Raw genomic sequence first — 15,922 nt, forward strand, 5'->3', positions numbered from 1 at the left:
ATTAAACTATATTGCAATAAAAAAGGAAATAGAAGTAGTTTTGGTCGGTATATAAAGCTGGAAATTCTCACTTTGGCAAATGGCCGGACGTGGTAATCTCGCTGACAGCAGCATTTTCTGGTCGTGTCATTGATGATCTGACCAGTGCTGTTTTAATGACAAAGAAAAACATACTGACCTACCTTAAACTGTTCAGATAATTTTGTAAAACGATATAACTGCCATTTTTGGGGGGGAGCGGAGTTATTGTTGGACAAATTAAATCTTCACATGGAGCATAAGTTTTCCATAATATATTCCTTACTGGTTACGTGCTTAGATTCAAAGAGGAAAATTACTACACAGCCAATGATTCTTTTCCGCTGCCGTTTTCTTCGACTCGTTCGTGCTTTCTTAATCACTTTTGTGAGAGGCCTTCCTGCTATTTGTCTGATATTCTAATGCCAGTAATTTGTACTTTTAGTGGGAGGGAGGGCCGTATGAAGATTGAACTGGTGTGGTCTGTGCCTAATTTCACGCAGATCAATAATTATAGCACTTGCTTTTCTTTGTTCATCTTCCTGCAGTAAAACCATCCAAACCCCTTAGGAAAATCCATTTATCCGATACATGTTCAGGATGTGTCTCCCTTACCAACTAATTGATTGTATGAAACATACCCTATATTTATGCATACACCTTTATCTACATATTTTTCCCCTAGAATTCCTGACTGCCAGGATTAGCTCTTCCTCAGAGCAGACACCACATTCCCTCTGGCCACACTTGGTCCGTCTGGGAGGTCAAACTGGAGTCTCTAGCATGCTTGGGAAGTGAAAATGGGGCCTCTTTTTAGCGTGTTAACACGGCAAAGTTAGCGCTAAGCGGTAGACAGCTTCAGTCACGGCAGCGTGTGTGTCTGTCTGCCTTGCAGTTGTTTCATTTCAGAACTGGACTGGGGAGAGATCACGTTTTTTTTCTTCCCCCACATTTGAAATTCCTAAAACCTTCAGCGCTCTTCCAGTGTGGGATGGGGCTAGCTGCCTGAGGCTGGAAGATGAGAAAAAGAACAAGTCAGATCCTGGGGGTAAGCTGGAGGAGTTAAGAGACTTAGGGTTTCCTGAAGGGAGTCGAGGGGAGGAGAGAGAGGAAGGGAGGGAGAGGGAAAGGGGAGGGAGAAGAGAGGTGGTGGCGGGAGGGGAAGTACCCTGGGTCCTGTTTTATGCTAATTGAGTAGACAGATAACCTGATAGGCAAATATTTATATCTGTGACCTAGATGTACATTATTCTATTAAATACAAATAGAGATCAAGAAGGGGGAGTTGCCTCTGCTGTGCATCGACCGTACGGCAATCATTTCACAGATATTTTCACGTTTAATCTTCAAAGGACATTGAAAGGAAGCGCTGTGATCAGCCCCTGTGTACTCTGTGAGGCGGGGTGCACAAGACGCCCTAAGTCGGTACCTAAGTAAGGAGATGACACCCACGCCAGCTCCCTGGCTCAGCTAATTGCTGGAATTCAAACTATTTTAAAAAATATCTTTTTTTGGTAGATAAAGTTATTAAAAAATTTTTTTATGTTATAAAAGTGTTATTTTCCTAAAGGCAACAATTTTAATTTTCTTTCTTTTCCCCAGATCCTTCTCCATTCAGATCTATTTCATTTGTACCAATGAAATTACCAATATGATTTTGCCAGGCTAGCATGTTTAAATGCAAGTTAAGTGACTTGGAATTAGAAGATATGCATGAACATTTCCTGGGGTATTTTCGAATTGCGTAAACTTTCAGTTCTTTGTGGATTTGTGAGAAGGTGTCTTAGTCACTAAGCTCTGCTCTGTTCTTATTAGGAAAACAAAATCTCTTCTTCCTTACCTTCTCACATTAACAAAAAAATGCTCTTCTTAAAGACTGTCATTGTCAGCTTCCATCTTCCCTTTCCAAGGCTTTGTGAAAAAAGCTGAAAGATCAGGAAAATACTCAGGGAATCTTATACGTAATGAAAAGGGGCAAAATTGTTCAATTGCTCTCGCCGCTCTCACCAGATGCAGGGCCTGCCTGTGACTGCCAGGTTCTGTCGGTCACCAGTCCTGACATATTGACAGTCATGCCCAAATCACGCATCTAACTCCGGAAATCCTCCTTTATTTCCTGATTTTGGTGACTTCGACCCTTCACAAAAGAGTTCTTTTACATCAGAAAGTAATTGCAGCCTTTTTCGAAACAGCTTTGGAGATCATCATTAACATTCACATGGCTTCATACCCAGCTGTAGCTGCATCTTCAGGAATGATACCATCTTTACCAAACCCCCCAACTTACAATCCTTTAAAAATTAAACTTCCCGATATCTTTCCAACTAATATTCAATTTTGTCGATACCCAAGGAGGCATTTTTCGTCTCTCTTTCTAACACCTGTATGTTGACATCCAGTGAGTCAATCAATCATTTTGGTGCGATGAGGTGACTTTTCTCATCTCACCCCAGAACAACGCAGGTCCCAAGTCATAATTTACTTTAATCAGGATCAGGTATATAAGTTTTTGGAGCCCAGCGCGAAATAGAAGGAAGTGCTTCTTGTTCAAAAATCATTAAGAATTTCAAGATGGCAACATCAGAGCCTTAAATCAAGCATAGGGACCTTCTGAGCGTTGAGCCCTGTGTGACTGCAGAAGTCCCATCCCAGAAAGGCAGCCCAAGATCTGCAATCCCAGCTCCTAGACTTCTACTGAGTTCTTTTCCATAAGTAGTCTGTATTCCAAATTTCTATAAGTAATCATATATATTTTTAAAGTGGTAGATATATTAACTCGGTCTACAAATAAAGATTAAGTTAATAAAAAATATGATTCCGATATAATTTCCTTAGTTTTTTGAGGGCATCCTTGAAACATACCTCACAGTAGGTTAACCCTCAGAACTGATAGTATGGAGAACCAAAATGAGCACTGTGATCTATCGAACTTATTTCGAGCTTTAATACTTTAAAAAATGATTGAGTGCTGAATGCCTTCAGGAAAATTAATTTTTTCTTGTCATTGTACTAGCGAATCTCTCTCTCTAGGAATCTCTACCAAAAGAACATTCCATTTTCTTATATTTCAGGCTGGCCACATAGATATTATTTTCTGTCAGAGTATCCCTGACACCTGCAATGAGGGTTATGAGTCTTGATCTAACTTTGTCCTTCTCTTCTGGTGTGTCTCACTGTATATTTTTCATATGCAAAGATGCATCTTGATCTTTCAACCATTGTTTGGTTTATCTCAAACTAGAGTTTATCTCAAACTAGAGTTTCTTGGTATGTGAATGGTTTATCTCAAACTAGAGTTTCTTGGTATGTGACTGAATGTTATTACATAATTAATATATTTAGTCTAAAGCAAAACAGAAAATTCAAGGATAAAAAATGAAAAAAATTACCCATATTTTTTCAACTTTGAATTATTAAGTTTTAATGTTGGAGTATGCTTCTCTCTATTTTTCTCTTATTTTTTAAAAAAGTATTATTCATATATATATGTGTGTGTGTGTATATATATACATATATATATATATGTATATGTGTATATATATATTCCTGTAAGATTTTTTCTATTAACAATATATCAGAAACGTCTTTCTAGGTTAACAGATATGGTCTTATATTCTTTTTAATATTTGCATCGCAGTCTGTTATGCGGTCACAGGGGAGTTCGCACAGCCCACTCTGCTTACTGGAAGTAATGGCCTTAGTCAACTCTCTTTTCCAGGCTTCTGCTTCTCAGTATTTCTGACCAAAGTGCTATTGTATCATCTTTCAGCTCCAGCATTGCCTTTCAACCATTGTTTGGTTTATAAGAAAGCTGTAGCATTGTTTTTTAACTAAATTTTCTTTTTTGCCTATAATGTCATTTCTTTCTCTTGGCTCTTGGGCATTTGGTTGATAAGTCTTTATTAAATTTCTCCTTATAAGACACTGTTCTCTGTCCTTGGTATATATCAGTGGGGAAAAAATGTAAGAGAGACCAACAAAACCCTTTCTTACTTTATAGTTGAGAAATAGAAGTAAACACATAAATAATTTTAGATAGTGAAAACTATTGTTAAGAAATTCAGTCAGATAATTGAGAGTATTTTATCATAAATAGACAGGAAATGCCTTTCTGAAGAAGTGGTATTGAGAAGAAGCAGCCATGCACACATATGTAGAAACCGCCCAGGCAGAGGGGACAGCAGGTGCAAAGGCCCAGTGAGCATGGTGAGTCATCAGCTGGAAGGTATAGGGAGAAAGCAGTGTGACATTTTAACAGTAAGTGAAAAAAATCTTAAGAAAGAAGCTCATGCTATGAATCAAGATAGGGATGTGCATATGGATGACCGGGTGGAATAAGGTAGAAAATACTGACCTTTGGGGCTAAGGCTGAGAAATCGGGAAGCTAGGATATGGGGCAAAAAAGATTTTTTTGTTGGTTTGTTTGGCTTGTCTTATGTGATCATTTGTAATGCAAATAATTTATTTTCTGACCTTGTAATTGTAGGGAAAGTTTTTGGGAAAGTGAGTGTTAGTAATGTGTGTTTGTTGCTGTCAGGTCGGCTGCATTTAGGAAATACAAAGGTGAAGGGATGGAGACGGATTCAGACATCGGTCAGTTCGTAAGCAGGAATGAAAGAGCTTAGAGAGAGTCAAAGAACATGGGGAATTGTAAGATTGGAAAAAGAAATGGCTTCTTAACCCTGACAAGTAAAAGATAATATTGAGAAATTCCTCGAACAAAAAGGTCGATTAAAACTCGGTCATGCAGCAAGAAATGCAATCAAGGGTTTGGCTGTCACATCCATTGTTAAAGCCTCTTGATGGATTAAGGTGATAGGACGTATATCCATCTGACTGGACAAAATGGCTCAAGAAAAAAGTCTAAAGTGTGACTTTCCCACTAAGCCTGGGAAGCTCCAGGTACCTATAGTTAAGTCAAGAGAGAGGCACATTTAAAAATTAACTCTGGGTGTAGCCCAGGGCACATGGGACTGGCTGGAATCAAAGAGATTTGAGGCCAGCTTTTGGAGGAGTTACACCACCAGAGGAACCATGAGTCTGGGCTAAAAACTCGTGTGACGATTTGAAACTTAACTCTTGGGTCTCCAAATTCCTATAGGCAAGAGGCAGGTCGGAAATCCAGTCAGCTCCTCAGAACATCAGAGTCCTCAGTGTCCACTTCAGATGTGCCAGGATAACAGCAGAGAGAAGACATCTTCAGAGGCAGAGGTAAGAATCAAAGAGGCTGAAGACCAGCCCTTCCTGGGTGTGGAATCTGAGCAGGTCGGGGTACCTTTCCCACAACCGGTGTTGGGTCTTCTCACAGCTTTTGCCCTGGGATTTCAGAACTGCTGTGCCCCAGTCACATTTGGGCACGTTCCTTCCTTCCCATTTGTGAAGGGGGGTGGGTTACTTTGATTGCCCTGTTTTCGTTCAATCACTGTAGATTTTGGAGGTGGGGCATGGAGTTTTCCAATGTATCTCGATCTGAAGAGGGTCATATGTCTATCAGCTCATGACTTCGATGTTTGGATCCTGACTTCATGGGACTTTGGAGTGCTCTCCTCTTGGGAGAGGGTGTCTTTGCCTTGGAAGTGAAAATGAACCACGTAAATGAGCAGAGAGTGGATTGTCTGGTATGAATGCTGTCCACTAAATATTTGTGTGTCTCCACATTCCAGGCTCCAAGTAAGATTGCATTTCCTATGTCACTGTGGCTGGGTGCAGTCCTGTAACCAACAGCTAATGAGCTGTGGGAAGAAGTGACATGTCTGTTCTTCTAGGGCTGAGCATTTAACTGATGGCACAACAAACTTCAGAGCCCTCTGTATCCTCCAGACTCAGACGTAAATATGATGTACCTTCAGTCTCAGTAGCAACTGGAAGCTTCTAAAAGGAGAGGTCATAAACAAACTAACATATTCTAAATTGGGCGTAATAGAATTACGGAGTTAGACATAGGAAAAGAGATTGGGAACAAGAAGAAAACCACAGAAAATTAAAAAAAAAAAAAGAATTCACTTGGGCGTGAGGTAGGCAGTGGTCAGGAAATATTCTCAGATGCTGGGACTGGTCACGATGAGGTGGCTCTATGGGTATGGGATCTAAGGTGACTGTGATGAACTGAGTCCCACATTGTGCCTCTTGATAGACATGTAGCAAAAGTTAAAACTATGCTGTTTTAGGTCTCAGTCACTGATTTGAGAGTTACTTGCTACCACAATATAACCTTACCATCCTGAGTGGCACAAAAAGAGAGTCTCGATCACTGTCCCAAACACGTCTTATAGGGAAAGATATCAGTAGACAGAATCCTTCAAAATTCGATATTTAAAATGGAATTTTGATATTTAAATATAAATTTGTTTTTATGAGCAATTATTGTTATCCTGTTAAAAGTTCTACCATGCAATAGCTCTTAAATATTATTCTATTTAAATGAAGGGGAAGTTGATGGTGCTAGAATTTACATAGAAACTGCATGTTGATGTGATTTTATTTATAATATTAAGAAAGATTAGCTTAAATATTCCATTTTAACTGCAATGTAAGTGGAAGCGCTGAAAGTTAAAATTATATGTTTTGAATGAATTTATCTATGAATTAAGTCTACTACTTATAGGAAATGTGTCAGCAATTTATCAAAAATTGCATGAATATTCATTATAAATTTTCTTTTACTAAAATCTTTTAAGATGATATGATTGTGAGGAGGAACCAACATAGCATCATTTTATTTGTCATCAGAGAAAACCCATGTTTGTCTCATCAAGAAGTTTCATAAACTACATAAAGAAAAGATCATGGTGGTCGGGTTAGAATAAAGCATTTTTGCCAAGAAGAGCATCTTCTTTGGTTAAATCTTTACAAAGATTATGTTTGAGTGATTTGATCTTTTAATAAGTGTAGGATATTTTTAAACTATAACATTTATTTATATTGCAAATTAGAAGCAACGTGGTGCTCTAAATAAGAGGCATTGGCTCTGCCACATACTGAGGATGACTCTTGTCACATTGCTTGACCTCGCTGAGCCTCAGCTTCCTCACCTATAACATCGAGATGCACAAATTTCTTTCCTTATATGAGTGTCATGTGAATCAAAATTGTAGTAGCTGGCACGTAACAAATTCTCAAAATACGTGAGCCAAGTACTAGGGCACACTCTTTACACAGATATAGAAAAAATATTTTGAAATATGACCCAATGAGCTTTCCTTTTTCATTAAGTTTTTTTTATGGGAGGGTGGCGGTGGCAGGCTGTTAGAGAGGTAAGGGAATGTTTTAGTGATTTGGTCATTTAACAGTTAAGGCTAAGCCAAGAGGAAAGATGAAGGGGAGAGAAGAAAATGCCTAGAACAGCCACCCTGATCTTCTTCCTACCTGGAAGGTTCTTCATTACCTTTACATGGGTAGCTCCCTTTTATGATCATAATCCTAGATTAATGTCACCATTGTAGGAAACAATGCAGTTAATTACTCTATATGTGTTTACCATTCAGTTGCTCTATATGTGTTTACCTTGGTTTAAATACGTGTGTAGCACTCAATAATCTGTAATAGCTTCCTTATTTATATTATTTAAAAATCGTATATTGTTTGTCTATCTCCATCCTGTAGAATGTGAGCTATATTAGAGGATGGATATTGTCTATCTCTTTTATCACTCGGTCCTCAGGATCTAGAATAGTACTGGCTGATGGTAGATGCTCAGTATATTTTTAATAAATTAGTAATTGCAACTTATAGGATTGGCTGTGTCCCATCGGAGAATAGGGAAAACGTCAGGAAAGCTCACAGGGAAAAGAAAATTAAGTGGACCGAGGTATGTTTTAGACAATGTGAAGATAAGAGCAAGGTGGACACCAGTAAGAAGAGGGACAGCAAGAAAGAGAAGTTTTGGGGACACAATTCTCTCATTCCCATTTGGGGATCTCAACTGAGGAACAGGACAGCTGGAAGGATCCAAACAGGGTTGGGGAAATCTAAAATTAATAGTTGGTGAGCAATTTTTTCATCTTTCCTTTCCTTCCTTCCGTCTGTCCATCGTCTATTTATTCGTCTTTTTCTTTTCATTTTTTCTTTTCTTTTTTCTTTTTCTTTTTCTTTTTTTTGCAAGTCTCGGAAAATGTTCATGTTTGACATGGTGCTGAGCTCCAATGGCATGGATTTAGTAGGGTAGCGATTGCTGAGGAAGGCGACTGGGTCCAAGGATGACTTTACAGAATCCTGTACCCCTTTAGATGGCGTGGAGAAACCATCTGAGAATTCCTCACAGAATACTCAGAAGAACCGAGGCCATTAATGGAATGGAAAAGTCTGGAGTTGGGATGAGGGAGCTGCGGATGAGAGCTTTCAGAACCAGGGACAGCGAGAAGGTTTGCGATTATCATAGGAAAGTATCAGGATTACAACAAAACATCCAACTTTGACCAAGAATAACTGAGCAGATACTAGTAGAGGCTACTCAGGGAGCAGGCGGATGTCTGTGTGCTAACATTCCTGAGGGGAAAAGCTGATGTTAGCACTTTGCTTCACTCTCTGTACTCTAGTTTCTGTCTCTAACAATCTTTTTTTCCCCTTACTAATTAAACATTTCATAAGAAGAATTTAGAGTCTTATATAATATTTTCGTTGTTTTCATTGGAACGATTGGTCCAGCATGTAGTTGCCATGGTGATGGGAATGTAAGAGAAGACGGCTTTTTCATGATGTTTGACTGTGAAGGAAGACTGTGTCATACTTGCTGAAGGGGAAATTGTGTGGGCGAATGTCAGAACACAAGGAATGAAGAAGCATGTTTATTAGTAGACAGAGAAGAACTGGGCAACGCAGTCAAATTCTTAAAGAATAAACATGCTTCTCTATCCGATGGCATTGTTTATGGACAAAGACTCTGAGGGTTTTGGGGGAAAGTAAGTTTCCCTGCCAATTTTAGTGATGCATGGAAAGAAAATGAAATGATCAGCCCAGTGACACAAAGCGTGTTAACGGTGGCATTTGCAGTAGGAGAGGGAGGCCGTTCGAATTGTAGCCTCTGACATTATCCAACATTGATTTAGAGAGTTTTTACAAAAGTTCTGTTATACAGGTTGACAGGAATGCCAGAGGTCAAGATTCACTCGGCACAGTGGTATATCATAAGGGCCAGAAAATGGCAGACTGTTGAACTTTGAAGAAATAAAAATATGAAAGAAGCTTAGAATAATTTTTGTGATTTTTACAGAAAGAATGCACCATTGGTCAAGTAAGTCAAGATTGTTTTTCTTGTAATTATGCAAAAGTAGGTATTTGCAAAAGTAAACTTCTGGAAAAAAAGCCAATATATATTATGCTTAAAATACTATTCATAGTTTTAGAGAGGAGAATGAGGAAAGAACTTAAAATAATGAGAGATGAAGAAGGGTTGCCAACATAACTCTGTACAGTTCCTAGGGCCAAAAGCCTCTCCTCACAAAGACGTATCACGTTGTGTATTAGTTGACAATAAAAAATGGGTCAACAGTGAATGTCAGACATGTCTGAGTAGTTCGGACAGAGAATTAAAGGAAAGAATGTTTAAAATGGGGGAAAAACTTCAACGTACATTTTGACAAAAAAAGAATGTATTTTTAAAAGTGGGAAACAGACACTAAGAGATGAATATGCAAACATCGGGTTGAGAACTTTTTACCAAAACCCGGATAAGATATTATACATTCACTGTTCCTCATTTTATTTTGCAATAGTTGAAGAGCAGTTTTCAGAGAAAGCACTGATAATTTAGATAACAAATCCCCTTTGATTAGTGTATAGATTTAAAAGGGGGGGGCGGTGGTAAATGTGAGGGTATGAGGTATACCCCAGTTTTGGAAAGAATCCTGCTGTTTGTTTAGTGAGAATCATCCTCATCCTTGATGTCTGACCACCCTTAACATGCGACCAAATTCTTTGTCCCATGCCCTGCTCACTCTAGCCTGCCTTCAACAAGGGTCTTGTTGAATCAGTTTAGCAAGAATCCCCCTGCTCTTACTGACTCTTCTTGGTGATCTTCCATTCACTGACCTTGCCCTCCTTATTCTGCCCACTAGCTATAAATTCCTACTTGTCCTCTCCTGCAGTGGTATCGACACCCACTGCTGTAGTCCGGAATAACCTCTGCCTTATCCTTGCAGCAAATGTCCAAATAATTTTTTCTTTTAACGTTATACACAACTCTTTTATCATCCAATACCTTTTTACTAAGTTAAAGAAGATAAATGCTGAGGTAAGTCGATCAGTTGATGAATAGGCAACTTTCAAGTTGTATTTCCCATGTGGGAAAACTGTGGGGAGGGGTGTGTTTGACCGAAGAGAGATATTCCATAATGTGCAGGGATGAGCTCTGTAAAAGACGTTTCAGATCGGAGGAAAAGGGTCAAAATCCTGGAAGGGAACACCCAGAAGTAATATTAGACAAATGTACGCATTCTGCTGAAATAAATGAAGACGGAGCCAGGGGTTGCGGGTGACACGTCAGGCCTCTTGTGGAATGCTTTCTCCACACATAGTTAAGTTCAAAAGTGAAGGGCTAACCTAGCAGCATTTCACTCATAAAGAATAAAGTTGTGCCATACACATTTTAAAGGCATAGATATAACCTTCCTAGTTGGATTCGGTGTCTGAATTTGAGTTTATCATTTATCACGTGGTACGATTGTATCTCCCAAATGGATTCAGACACCATTCTCATTTAAAATAAATTTAATAAAGCATTTAAGAGTTTTCCTCAGTTAATCATATCATAACTTGCCCTTTGAAGCTGAGAATTACATAACATATTTTAAGTATCATATCTGTTTTCACTGTTTTCTTGCTCATGAAAATTCAATCGTCTAACTCAAATCCCTCTAGTGCACATGTCCCGTTGCTGAATAACTTCATGATATGTACTGTGATCCATCATATATTTAGATCACCGGCATAATATATTTCCATGAACTTTAATCTCTTAAAATGTTATGATGATAGTGAGTATTTGTGACTTCTGTTGTTCCATATAACTTCCAGGAGGCAGATACTCTGAGTAATGGATTGTTTATAAAAGAACAAAAATAAATTTACTTTTAAAAAGAAAACAACAATATCACAGAAGAAGCCTGCAACATAAACTTAAATTTCTTTAGCTTTATTTCCTAGGCCATTTGTGACTTACTGTCCCCTCTTCCCATCTCACCTTCTACCCTCTCCCTCCCCGCACACATAGCTTCTTAGCAAACTGTGGTTCTTTGCTGCCTGTCTCTCTCTGTGCTCAAGCTCTTGTAACTGCTGCCCTCTGCCTAAAACATGCTTCCCACTGTCTTCAAATGCGTGTGAATGGTGCATGTATGGGATTGGCCTCAACAGAGATGAACTATGCGGGTTTCTTTCCTTTAATGAGAATAGTCGTTGACCCGTCTCATAGAATAAGCAGCCACAAAAGATCACCTTACAATTATGGATGGTGGCTTTTTTGGATAATTGTACCCTTTGTCATTAGAGAAGATAGCATCGCTATTATGGGGGGCGGGAAGCACCGATTGTTTTAGAAGGATGGATCAGTCAGACACGCAATAGGGTCATTGGTTTTATAAAGAGCAGACACCCTGACTAACAATGACTTAGCATCACTGAGGCCTTCGTGTCTCTCATATAACAACTGTATAGGATAAATGAACTGAAATACATGATTGTGCTCAAGACAAAGGATGTTGTCATTACTGAGGCTGATGCTTGCAAATCCTCTGTTCCTAAAGAATGTTGTAAGATGTTCTCACTAAGCAAAATCGGTATCATTGAGTGGAGGATTCAGTCCTTATCCCTTGTGACGGACTAAATTGTACCCCCTGAATTCATATGCAGAATCCTAATCCAGACACCTGAGAATGTGTCTGTATGTGGAGACAGGGCCTTTAAAGTGGTAATTAGATTAAATTCAGATTTATGGGTGGGCCCTAATCCAAGCTGACTGATCTCTTTATAAGAAGAGGTTGAGACACAAGTTTGCATAAAATACCAAGTAATGACAGGAGAGAGACAGGAGGCCATCCACTAGCTAAGCAAAGGAGCCTCAGAGGACACCAGCCCTACTGACACCTTGATCTTGGACTTCCAGCCTCCAGAACTGTGAGACAAAAAATTTGTTTTGTTACAGCCACGCTGTCTGTGGCACTTTGTCATTGTAGTCCTTGCTGACTGATACATTTCTGTACCGCAGACCTGACATGCTAGAGCATCACGCAGCCTTCAGTTTCCTTTTTTGTGTATCCAGCTCACCTCCATAGAAGTGGCCTGGACCGTACCGACTTCTCTCCAGAGACTTGAAACCCTACGAGACATCCAAAGCCCATATTGCAGGGAGTGACTGCCGTTGAACTGTGGGACTTGTCACAATAACCAGCATGTGCAGGCTGAGCTAACACACTCCCAGGATGGGCTGGAGCTGCACTGCTTCATTTGGTCAGGCTGTTCGGGAAGACAGTTTACAAGGTCCCAGTTGACACCTTGATGCAAATTCCAGAGGCCAAGAGTCGCACGCTCCTCCCCAGCATTGTCCCCAAGGCCTGGCATAAAGCAGGCTGACGCACACCACACTTTAAATAAACATTTTACAGGTTATAATCTAAATATGGAACAGACTATTATAGTCTTTCTTCTACATCAACATGGTTATCATCTATAGAAACGTTTAAACCAGTTTGAAGATAGAAGAAATTACAGTGCTTTGAGCTGATAAAAAAAAAAAAAAAGATTTGCTTTTGTTGGAAAAGAACTGTACCTGTCAATGAAGTAAGAAGAAATAGGGAAGGATTTTAGAAAGCATAAAAAAATTTGCTCCTCCGTGGAGGGTCACTGGCTCCTGGTAAGTGTCAAAGACCCTTCAAGGGACCTTTCTCAGGCCTTTCCACTGCAGAGCCTCAGACTGGCTTCTCAGATCCCGCTGAACTCCTGTTCCTCATTCTTGTCTTATTGTAGAATATACAGTCCTGAGCCTCATGCTGTGTTCCTGTCCTATTAAAATGGTCTCCAGAGATAAGGCACAATCTTCCCTTTTCTCTATTGTTCTATAAATAAGCCAAAGATGGCCTCTGGGTGTTGGTCTCCTTGTTTTTTATTTCTGGCAGACCCAGCCTGCCAGTGCCCAACTTGAAATTTTATGCATCTAGTTATTTAAAAATATCCCAAGTAAGCAGATTTTTTAGCCCTGTCGAGCCTGCCCCTTTTATATACCCTGAAAAAACCTCATACCCCTCCCCCATCTGCTAGCAGTAGACAAGCTAGTCCCAGATCACGAAGGCCCCAGGCAACTGCTGCTATGCTTCTGGGGACACCTGACCCAGAGACTGAGTGACCTCACCTAGACTTGCCAGCCACCTCTCTGACTCCCTTTCCTGAGGGAGACCCCAGTCCACCTACCCTTCTGGGTGATGGCCTCTCACTGTCCCCTGCTGGGAGAGACAGTGTCTCTCATGCATCCCTGTCTAAGCATTGCCCAATGAGCCCTGTTGTGTGATAACCGCCTCTCCTGGTCTTTTCCCCTCGATCTGCCCCCAAATCCCTTAAAATCCCTGCACCTATTCCATTTAACTTTTTAATTGAATTTAATTATTTTATTTTATTTTTGGTAATCTTCTTTAAGGCATTTGTTGCAATTAGGCAATATTTGGTAGGTACCGTTCATACAATGTTGGGAAGCTGTGAGCATTGGTGTCAAATTCGGTAACTCTGAACAACCTTTTACCAAATGAGCTTCCCGTGTTTCCAGGGCCCTAGTCTTCCCCTCTCCAGATAATCGGGCCAGGTTTGGATTTCTCAGGTACAGTCGGAGCCCACGGCCGCAGGTGCCCGGTTCCACGTGACTTCGTCTGACTGAGACTTGCATATTCCGCAACCAAATGAGTGAGGTTCTGAGACAATCCTGAGGGCTAAGGCTAGAGTAGAATTGTCCGTCGATCAAATGAAACCAAAATTCTTCATTCATGAGAGCTAAAAGGAAGGATGACAGGGGAGTGAGAGCCGAATGTCACAGATGGCTTCTTGCTAACAAATGCACCTGGCTACAGAAACTGCTTTTTTTTTTTTTGTAAATTTTAAAAGCTTAAAACGTACATACATGTGAAAGTTCACAGTTCCTAGTATTTTGTAACTCTTCCAGTCTTGATCTCTAACAATTTTTTAAGGTAATCACCAGAGATTACGCTTCTGTTCTTACTGCCATTCTAGTGTCTTTCTCCTTCATGGTTCTCACTCAGAGCTCATCTTTTGTGAAATACATCCCAACCCTTTTTCTCATGAGTCTCCATTTACGCACAGTGGGTCTGCAAGACTCAAGGCTTCTTTTAGGGGGACATTTACATTGAGAAGCATCTACTTCTCCAGGCCTAGCTCATGCACAACCACTTTACATCTTTCCCCATAAGATGATAACATTGATTAGAAATGGCATTTGTTGTGGTAAAACTTATGATGTACTGCAGAAAATCACTCAAACATAAATGTGTCTATTTAAAAAAAAGCAGAATGGTTGCTCTTAAAAATGGAGCAGTTGGCTATGGAATTTCTTCTCTGACTCCAGTCAGGGAAAAACTTCACAAGGAGTGTGTGAATGGAATCTCAATAGTTCTCGGCAAGGCCTAGAAGGAACTATTTGAAGAAAGGAATCAAAACCATAGATGAATAAATGTAAAATGGTGTTTAGAAAAAAACATGAGTAGTTCAGGTCACCTGGAGCGAACAGCCTTGCCCAGCTGTGGCTGGAGACAGGCCTGGAGGTGTGGCTTAGGCGGTAAAAGGTGGGGGGAAATGACCTGAATCATACGATTGTCAGGTATAAAGAAGTACAAATGGCAGATACTGCTTGCAAAAAACTGGGTCATTTAAAAAAAATTTTATGAATTTCAACCACTTATATGTGTTCAGAAGTTATATTTTTCACACTGTTTATTTAAAAAAGCTTTTCACAGGTACTTAAACGCCTTTTTACAACAATAATGTTACTGCAGGACTGAAATGTCTTCCACGGCACTTCGAAACTTAAGGTCCTTGGGTAATAGCTTCCCAGTCACTTTGCACCCTCTGTTTTACTAAGTATTCCCTATGCGGAGTAGATGCTTATCTATTTACATATGGAGACGGAACCTGCTTCTCCTCGTGACTCTAAATGGTAGAACTCTAATCAATGGGTGGATTTGCAAAGAGGCCCATTTTGCACAGAACCTTCTGATGAATGAAACGGGCCACAAAACAATTATGAGTAATAATACAATACTGAGTCTCTCATGATTAGTTTTCACAGAAAGACTAAAAGATCCTTGCTCAGAAATATCAGGAAGTTTATATAGATGGTGCTGGGGTTTTCCAAATATGATTTCTCTGGAGTCTTTTGACTGTTCTAGACACAGAACGCTTAGAACGAGAACTTAATTTTATTGGTCTCTGTTTTGCAGTCTCCCCCATGATACCGTGCTAAACACAAAATCTGTTCTCTGAGCCTGAGGAGGAAATTGTTCCTTGAGTTGATTGTTAATTGCCAGAGACAAGAAGTAATCACCGAATTTCTAAACATATGCATTATTCTTTATTGTAATTTTGGAGATTAAAAAGTCCTATCAAACAGATTCGTTTCCCATACTGTGCACTTTCTTCCTCAAGAACTATCTTTCTCTTTATGGAAGTAAGAACATCCACTTCTTTGTATGAATTTATCAGGAGTGAGAAAAATACAATGGGAGTTGTTTCATTAAGTTTGACGAAGCCCTGCTCTGTTCACAGAGCTGCTGTCTTGCGATCTGGAAAGAAGAAGATTCTTTAAGAAGCCAGAGGCCTGTGACCGTGGCCGAAATGCAGTTGGGAGAAGCCGGGGCCGAACCAGAGACAAGAACACATCCACTGCTGCTCGACGCTTGCCCTGCAGGTGAGTCTCACT

This window comes from Pteropus medius, unplaced genomic scaffold (genome assembly GCF_902729225.1).
Source record: "Pteropus medius unplaced genomic scaffold, Ma_sr-lr_union100, whole genome shotgun sequence".
Taxonomy (NCBI): Eukaryota; Metazoa; Chordata; class Mammalia; order Chiroptera; family Pteropodidae; genus Pteropus; species Pteropus medius.